Source organism: Lagenorhynchus albirostris, chromosome 5 (genome assembly GCF_949774975.1).
Source record: "Lagenorhynchus albirostris chromosome 5, mLagAlb1.1, whole genome shotgun sequence".
Lineage (NCBI taxonomy): Eukaryota > Metazoa > Chordata > Mammalia > Artiodactyla > Delphinidae > Lagenorhynchus > Lagenorhynchus albirostris.
Window position 1 is genome coordinate 2,390,961 of NC_083099.1, and position 10,329 is coordinate 2,401,289.

A 10,329-nucleotide genomic window follows, 5' to 3' on the forward strand; every position below is an offset into this window, starting at 1 on the left:
TCCTGTGCAGCCAGGTGTGGCTATGTGATCATGTTCTCATCAGCAAAATGTGCTGTGTGCAAGTTCCATGTCACTTCCTGAAAAAGTACTCTCCCACCTTCCACTGTCTATCTTCTCCCTTTCCTGCCAGCTAAAATGCTGTGGGACCCAGCCCAGACCGCAGGGAAGAGGGCAGCCACCCAGGGATAGCAAAGCCTTGCGATGGAGGGACCCTGAATCCTTGGATGTCCACATGGAGCACAGCTACCCAGCCAGCCTGGACCACTTATCTCTAGACAATCACACGACGGAGATTAACTTCTATCTTATTTATGCCATCATAGTTCGGGTCTCTTTTGAAATCAAGTTTAGTCTATATTCTAATTACTCAAACCTCCTTTGACATGTTTAAAACTATAAATTAGAAAAATGATTATCTTGGTATCCCTCCTGTGAGGTCTCCCTTACGTTAAAGATCTGCTTTTCTTTCCTACTTGGACCAGGGTCTGTTCTCCTTTCTTGCTAAGGACAGGCCAGTGGCAGGGGACACAGCGGACGTCCACTCCCAGCCATGTTGCAGCTTCAGTCTTTCACTTGTTTTTCTGTGTGGCAAAGACACAATATGACAAAGCTCTGCAGAAACCCTTACTTCTAACTTTGAAAACCACCGGCCACTTCCTAGGAAAGTCTTCCATTCAGGCTTAGGTGGGCTCTAGCCATGGGGGCTGCACCCACATCCCTCAAAGCCCTATACCTTTCACGTAGGCAAATCTGGAGGGGTGAGGTCAGGCTAGTGTAACAAAACTGAATTAGGAGACCAGAGAGTTAACTTTCCACTAACAGCTTGTGAGAACTTGTCTGGTCTAATGGGTAACACAAGGAGGCTGTTTGACTCACAGTGGCAAATACACGGCTGAGGTGCCCCGTGTGAGCCCACGACAGAATGACTAATGAGTCCCTCTGAGAGACACAGGTAAGACTGCCCAGCACCATACTAGCCCAGATGCTGGCAGACTTCAAGGGCCAAATCCAGCCCACCAGTAAAATACAGTTGTACTGGAGCACAGCACACTCACATTCGTTTACATATTACTGTGGCTGCTTTCAGCCAATGACGGAGCTGAGTGACTGCAACAGAAACAGTATGTCCCACCAAGCTGAAAGTATTTATGATCTGGACCTTGACAGAAAAGACTTACTGACTTCTGCTGTAGGCGTTCACCACCAATTCATTTGAATTGACTTTGAAGATGAAATCTACCAGCAATCCTGGAACTGGGTAATATCGAGGTTTCTTCAAGATCTAAAATTCTCAATTCAAATACCCCCAGAACCCTCCGCAGCTATTTTTTAAGCATGCCAAATACACTACTTCAGCATCTTTGAGTTTATTTTTGCTCTGCCTGGATACTCTTTGCTTGGATATCAACAAGACTTATTCCATCCCTTTCGTCAGGTGTTTATGAATATGTTGCCTTAATTGAGGCACTAATGACCCTATTTAAAATAGGGCTCTAGGTCATGTCCATCACTGTCTGTTCCGTGACACTACATTTTAAAATTTACGGACGTTATTACTACCTGGCATACATTTATTCTTTATTGTATGTCTACTATAATAGAAAGTAACCTCCTTGAGGGCAGCCACTCTATCCAGTTCACTGTAATGACCCCAGTAATAAGAACGGTACCTGACACATAGTAAAGCTTCAATAAATATTTGTTGAATGAAAAAAAGTACTTCTTGGAAGATATTGCTGTGTACAACTTGGCAGAAATTTAAAAGAGGCAGAAACTATGATCAACTGTCTCAAGGCAGTCTGAATGGCCTCACTGTAAGTAAAATAAAATTAGGATTAATTATTAAAAGAATCAAAACTACAGCGAGATATCACTTCACACCAGTCAGAATGGCCATCACGAAAAAATCTACAAACAATAAATGCTGGAGAGGGTGTGGAGAAAAGGGAACCCTCCTACACTGATGGTGGGAATGTAAATTGATACAGGGTACAATATGATATGGAGTACAGTATGGAAGTTCCTTAAAAAACTAAAAATAGAACTACCATATGAACCAGCAATCCCACTCCTGGGAATATATCTGGAGAAAAATATGGTTTGAAAGGATACATGCACCCCAGTGTTCATTGCAGCACTGTTTACAATAGCCAAGACATGGAAGAATATACTTTCTTCTCAAGTGCTCACATGACGCAGCTCCACAGCTGGGCCGCTGAGTTCATCATACACACGGCCACCTCCATGGGCACTGCCATCTTGCCTTCTCCACCGCCCTGGACTCTTGCCTTCTCCACCACCCCAGGATAGATCATATCTTGGGTTACAAATCAAGCCTTGGTAAATTTAAGAAAATTGAAATTGTACCAAGTATCTTTTCAGACCACAACGCTAAACAATATGCTACTAAATAACCAAGAGATCACTGAAGAAATCAAAGAGGAAATAAAAAAATATATAGAAACAAATGACAATGAAAACACGACGACCCAAAACGTATGTGAGGCAGCAAAAGCAGTTCTAAGAGGGAAGTTTATAGCAATACAAGCCTACCTCAAGAAAAATCTCAAATAAACAACCTAAGCTTACACTTAAAGGGAAAGAGGAACAAAAAAACCCCAAAGTTAGCAGAAGGAATGAAACCATAAAGATGAGATCAGAAATAAATGAAACAGAAATGAAGGAAACAATAGCAAAGATCAATAAAACTAAAAGCTGGTTCTTTGAGAAGGTAAACAAAATTGATAAACCATTAGCCAAACTCATCAAGACAAAAAGGGAGAAGACTCAGATTCAACAGAATCATAAATGAAAAAAGAGAAGTAACAACTGACACTGCAGAAATACAAAGGATCATGAGTGATTACTACAAGCAACTACATGCTAATAAAATGGACAACCTGGAAGAAAGGGACAAATGCTTAGAAAAGCACAATCTTCAAAGACTGAATCAGGAAGAAACAGAAAATATAAACAGATCAATCACAAGCACTGAAATTGAAACTGTGATTAAAAATCTTCCAACAAACAAAAGTCCAGGACCACATGCTTCACAGGCGAATTCTATCAAACATTTAGAAAAGAGCTAACACCTATCCTTCTCAAACTCTTCCAAAATATAGCAGAGGGAGGAACACTCCCAAACTCATTCTACAAGGCCACCATCATCCTGATACCAAAACCAGACAAAGATGTCACAAAAAAAGAAAACTACAGGCCAACATCACTGATGAACATAGATGCAAAAATCCTCAACAAAATACCAGCAAACAGAATCCAACAGCACATTAAAAGGATCATACACCATGATCAAGTGGAGTTTATCCCAGGAATGCAAGGATTCTTCAATAAATGAAAATCAATCAATGTGATACACCATATTAACAAATTGAACGATAAAAAGCATATGATAATATCAATAGATGCAGAAAAAACTGTCAACAAAATTCAACACCCATTTATGATAAAAACTCTCCAGGAAGTAGGCATAGAGGGAATGTACCTCAACACAATAAAGGCCATATATGACAAACCCACAGCCAACATTCTTTCCAATGGTGAAAACTGAAACCATTTCCTCTAAGATCAGGAACAAGCAAGGGTGCCCACTCTCACCACTACTAGTCAACATAGTTTTAGAAGTTTTAGCGACAGCAATCAGAGAAGAAAAAGAAATAAAAGGAATCCAAATCAGAAAAGAATAAGTAAAACTGTCACTGTTTGCAGATGACATGATATCATACTTAGAGAATCCTAAAGATGCTACCAGAAAACTACTAGAGCTAATAAATGAATTTGGTAGAGTAGCAGGATACAAAATTAATGCACAGAAATCTCTTGCATTCCTATACACTAATGATGAAAAATCTGAAAGAGAAATTAAGGAAACAGTCCCATTTACCACTGCAACAAAAAGAATAAAATACCTAGAAATAAACCTACCTAAAGAAAGAAAAAACCTGTACGTAGAAAACTACAAGACACTGATGAAAGAAATTAAAGGTGATACAAACAGAGGGAGAGATATACCATGTTCTTGGATTGGAAGAATCAACATTGGGAAAATGACTACACTACCCATTTGTATGGAAACACAAAAGACCCCGAATAGCCAAAGCAATGTTGAGAAAGAAAAACAGAGCTGGAGGAATCAGGCTCCCAGACTTCAGACTATGCTACAAAGCTACAGTAATCAACACAGTATGGTACTGGCACAAAAACAGAAATATAGATCAATGGAACAGGGTAGAAAGCCCAGAGATAAACCCACGCACATATGGTCACCTTATCTTTGATAAAGGAGGCAAGAATATACAGTGGAGAAAAGACAGCCTCTTCAATAAGTGGTGCTGGGAAAACTGGACAGCTACATGGAAAAGAATGAAATTAGAACACTCCCTAACACCATACACAAAAATAAACTCAAAATGGATTAAAGACCTAAATGTAAGGCCAGACACTATAAAACACTTAGAGGAAAACATAGGCAGAACACTCGATGACATAAATCACAGCAAGATACTTTTTGACCCACCTCCTAGTTAAATGGAAATAAAAACAAAAATAAAAGCTTTTGCACAGCAAAGGAAACCATAAACAAGACCAAAAGACAACCCTCAGAATGGGAGAAAATGTTTGCAAACGAAGCAACTGACAAAGGATTAATCTCCAAAATATACAAGCAGCTCATGCAGCTCAATACCAAAAAAAAAACAACCCAATCCAAAAATGGGCAAAAGACCTAAACAGACATTTCTCCAAAGAAGATATACAGATTGCCAACAAACACATGAAAGAATGCTCAACATCACTAATCATTAGAGAAATGCAAATCAAAACTACATTGAGGTATATCACCTCACACCAGTCAGAGTGACCATCATCAAAAAATCTGTAAACAATAAATGCTGGAGAGGGTGTGGAGAAAAGGGAACCCTCTTGCACTGTTGGTGGGAATGTAAATTGATACAGCCACTATGGAGAACAGTATGGAGGTTCCTTAAAAAACTAAAAATAGAACTACCGTATGATCCAGCAATCCCACCACTGGGCATATACCCTGAGAAAACCATAATTCAAAAAGAGTCATGGGTTTCCCTGGTGGCACAGTGGTTGAGAGTCCGCCTGCCGATGCAGGGGATGTGGGTTCGTGCCCTGGTCCGGGAAGATCCCACATGCTGCGGAGCGGCTGGGCCCGTGAGCCATGGCCGCTGAGCCTGCGCGTCCGGAGCCTGTGCTCCGTGACGGGAGAGGCCACAACAGTGAGGGGCCCGCGTACCGCAAAAAAAAAAAAAAAAAAAAGGAATGAACTACCGATACATGACATGACATAAATGAACATCATAATAAGTATGCTGAGTGAAAGAAGACAGACGCAAACTGATATTTAATGTATGGTTCCATCTATGTAAGGATATTCTAGGAAGCGCAAACTGATATACGGTAGAGGAAGCAGATCCCTGGTTGCCCGAAGACAAGGTCTGGAGGAATAGGGAGGGGCAAGAGGACAAGAGTAGAAAAGCACATGGAGAAATACTTCTGGGAGTGCTGGTAGGTATGTTCACTATTATTATTATTATTATTATTGAGATATAATTGACATACAACTTCATATCAGTTTCAGGGATACAACATAATGATGCTTCAATATTTGTATATATTGCAAAATGATCACTATAGTAAGTCTAGTTAATATTCATCATCATACATAGTTACAGATTCGTGTTTTCTTGTGGTGAGAACTTCTAAATTTTGCTCTCTTAGAAACTCAAATGTGCAATGCAGTATTATCAGCTATTGTCACCAAGCTGTACATTACATCCCCAGGACTTATTTATTTTATAACTGGAAGGTTGTACCTTTTGAGGACCTTCACTCATTTTGCCGGCACCTCATCCCCTCAGTGCCACCCCCCACCCCCGCCTCTGGAAACCACCAATCTGTTCTCTGTATCTATGAGTTCAGTGTTTTCATTTTTGTTTTTTAGATTCCACATATAAGTGAGATCGTATGGTGTTTGTTTTTGTCTGTCTGACTTGTGTCACCTAGCATGATGCCCTCAACGTCCATCCATGTCGTCACAAATGGCAGGATTTCATTCTTGTTTATGGCTAAATAAAAAATATATATCACATTTAAAAAACCAATTCATCCATTGATGGACACTTAGATTGTTTTCATTTCTTAGCTATTGTGAATAATTCTGCCTTGAACACGGGGATGCAGATATCTTTTCAAGTCAGTGTTTTCATTTTCTTTGAATAATTACTAAGAAGTGGGATTTCTGGATCACGTGGTAGTTCTCTTTTTAATTTTCTGAGGAACCTCTATACTGTTTTCCATAGCGGATGTACCAATGTGCATTCCCACCAACAGTACATAAGGATTCCCTTTTCTCCTCACCCTCACCAACACTTGTTATTTCTTATCTTTTTGATGACAGCTATTCTAACAGGTGTGGGATGATATCTCATCGTGGTTTTGATTTGTACTTCTCTGATGATTAGTGATGTTGAGCACCTTTTCGTGTACCTGTTGACCGTCTGTCTGTATGTCGTCTTCGGAAAAATGTTTATTCAGATCCTCCACCCATTTATCAATCAGATTTTTTTTTTTTTTTTGCTGTTGGGTTATATGTCTTCTGTACATATTTTGGATATTAACCCCTTATCAGATTTGTGACTTGCAAATATCTTCTCCCATTCCATAGGTTGCCTTTTCATTTTGTTAATGGTTTCCTTTGCTATGTATATTATTTTGATTGTGGTGATGATTTCACAGGTATATACGTATGTCAAAACTTATCCAATTTTACACTTTAAATATGTGCAATTTAATGCATGTCAATCACACCTCAATAGAGCTGTCCTAGAAAACAGTATTTAATAAAATATTTAGCACTCAGTATAGTACAGGCACTGACCCTTGAGGAGAAATGCTGGCCATGTCAGTATGTAACATCTGAATACCAACCAGCCTGGGTTGCAAAGGTGCTCAACTGGTTTCCGGGAATGAAGTTTAAGACCACAATGTAATAATAGCACTGCATACCTACCAACATGGCTAAAATTAAAACAATCAAACAAGGAATGCTACAAAGGGTGTGCAAAGATGTGGAGAAGTCTGACTTTTCATACATTGCCAATGGAAATCAAAATTTGTACAACTATCTTGGAAAACCATTTGCCAATATCGACTGAAATCTGATATGCTTCAACCTCTAGTACGTGGGGATGGCATTCCTACATATGTACCCAGTAGAGATGGGGATATACCCAATAGAGATGGGGATGTACCCAACAGAGATGCATACATATGTTCATATAAAAGACATGTAAAACATGGCCATAGCAGCACTAATCATAACAGCCCCAAACGGAAAACTAACCAAACATCCGTCAGTAGTAGAAGGAATAAATAAAATATGCCATATTCGACCATTACATACCATTAGGCAATGTGAGAGAATGAACTTTAACTACAGGCAACGGCGTGGATGAATGCCACAATCACAATATTGAGTGAAAGAAGCCAGAAACACGCAAAAAAGTACAATTCCATGATTCTATTTTTATAAAGTTCAAAAACAGACCTAATTAATCTATGCTGTTACGACTTAGGATGCCTGTCACCCTTGGGTCAGGATCAGAGACCAGAAGAAGGTAGAGAGGGGATTTGGTGTTCTGTTTCTTGATCTGCGTGCTGGTCAGTTGGAAAAGAATTCCAAACTGTATCCTTACGATTTTCCCACTTTACTTCTATGTGTATTTCAATAAAGCGTTTACTAAAAAATAAAGTGTGGGTGGGACAGATGACTGACAGATTTTTTTTTTTTTTTAACTCTTCTCAATTGGTCCTTGGATTGAAAAAGTTTGAGAACAACTACTCCGGTAAACAATCTTGAGGAGGTGAGGTGCTCTCACCACAATCATGTCAAGCACTTGGAGGGAAAGGGAGGCGGGGAGCCGGGGAGTCACTACAGAACCAGCCTTGAATATTTAACTCTAAGTACAAAGAGCATCTTGAGGAAACCTCATGTCAGCATCTACATAATCAGGTCTCTTATTTCATACCAACATCTAATGAAGAAACACAGAAGCCTTAATATATCAGGATATAATTTTTATATGTATATACTGGTATTTTATTTCAATCACACAAAGTTAGCGTGTAGGAAATTTGAATGAAACAGCACGGTAAGAATAGTGGAGAACCAAAAAGTCTAAAAAGGAAGTATACCTAAAGCATGAGAATTCAATATTCATTAGCGTTTCATCTTCAGTTTTGACTGACACTTGATGCTTTCAAATTTTGAAACAAACTTTGAGATCACGATGATGATTCTGAAGAGATTTCAGCACCAACACTAAGGTTTGTACCTTCAGTTGGTTTGCAACTGACTTGTTAGCCATTTACATAGTGTATAGTACAGATTTGTCACAGGTTGGATCACAGCGTTGAAGGAAAGAAATACCTTCCTATCTGCATGTAATTTTTATCTTTTAAATAAACACCTAAGAAATTAAACACAGGAGAAAGAAGGGAATGAGGGACAGAGGACAAAAGAAAAATAAAATATCCATTTTCCTCTAGATAATAGTTTGCTATCAATTTCCCACCAAGAAGCACCTTGACCACAATGTAATAGTAGAAACCAAGAGTGATTAGATAACTTACGGACTCATTTCCAGGAGGGCCCAGCTCTGTGATGTCCCGTGAGGACTGTCCCTCATGCCTCCCGCAATTCCTGGATGACAGACAACTGTTGAAGCCGGATGGTGATTCCATTTGCGGTTGGCCATTTCCCCAAAGTCAGCTGCTTCCACACCGCCCTCACCCAGTTCCTAACCTCCCGCTGCACTGCCCCTGCTGGCAAGGAGTCTTTCCTGTACTATCCCTCTTCCTCAGAGTCCCCTGCTGTCTCTCCAGCTGTCCCTGCATCTTTCGGATTTGCTTAGAGTTCGGGTCGCTTGGCATCTCCTCTCTGGATGCCCAGGTATCACTGTCCTTTCAGCCAATCAATTCTCCTTTTTGATAGTAGCTCATCAAGACAAAGGGGTAGCTCATCAAGACAAAGACAGGCCAGGCTCTGAAGGACATTCCCTGGCCTTGATGTATCTAGGGCAGTACTATTCCTAGGTTGCTTTGTGAGTCTTCAGGAGATATTCTGGTTGCCTCTTTGACTGAGGGCACTCCTGGCATTTAGTGGATGGTGCTAGAGATGTCAGTGGTTCTGTACAAGGAAGCACTGCCCATGTCTCATGTGACTTTAGAAGGCAGGCAATCCACGCAGGTACATAACCTGAACCTAGAAACAAATTCCTTCTTATACAAACACACAAACTATTTTTTTGCACGGTTTTAAATATGCACTGGACCTTTCAAGATGCAATTACCTTGTGGGTTGAGGGAAAAGTGTATTTTACATTGTGCAAAACTTTACTAGGAATTGTTCATCATTTCAGAACATTACACTAATTCACTGAAACCTCACCTCTATCCATCTACACTGTAGCTGCTGCTTTCTCTGTGGTTCTAAATAAAGGTATGAACATTAGGCTACCTTATCTTGTCTTCTAGTGGAGACATGACCAAACATTTATATATTAAAATATATATTCATCTATTATAAGTAACTTTCATTTCATTTTTCCTTTATATTATCATTGGGATATTATGCTGACTTTTTTTAAAGGTTTTGTGCACGTAGATTACATCATCTATGAAATTCATTTCAGAATGGAATAGGATGTTTTCTAAAATATTTAGTATATAATGGAGATACGGAGTTTCAAAGGGCTGGGATCCACTGATTTACAGAAACAGCTCCAATTCCTCTGAAAATTTTTCAAATGCTTTTGTAAGATCTTGTTTTCTTATGCCAAACATAAGCTGACCTTTGCCCAGTGGTGTGCTGGTAAGTGCTCTCTGCGGGGGAGAAGCCCTGATTCACAGTATTTGCTGATTTCCACCGTGTGAATACTCTGATCGTGGCCAAGTTCAAGAATCATCTAACATGACATCACTGGACTGAGGGTTGGGTAGAGATACCAAATATGAACTCCTGTAACTTACACAAGTAAGGGGACCTGAAGACCCCAGGTCATCAATTTTCTGCTTAGACACCACCCCATTTTTTCCTAGGTTTTGTCTACCAGGGTTCAGGGATCATAAAGTAAATTAAGCGAAGACTAAATAGATGAAAAAAGTCACAACTTTGTACGAGTAACATAGATACTACAAGGCTCAGATTCAAAGGGAATGCGGACAGGCATGAATGAAAGAGTTCTCTATGTAGTCAGCTGACCTTAGTTAAAATTCCAGGATAAA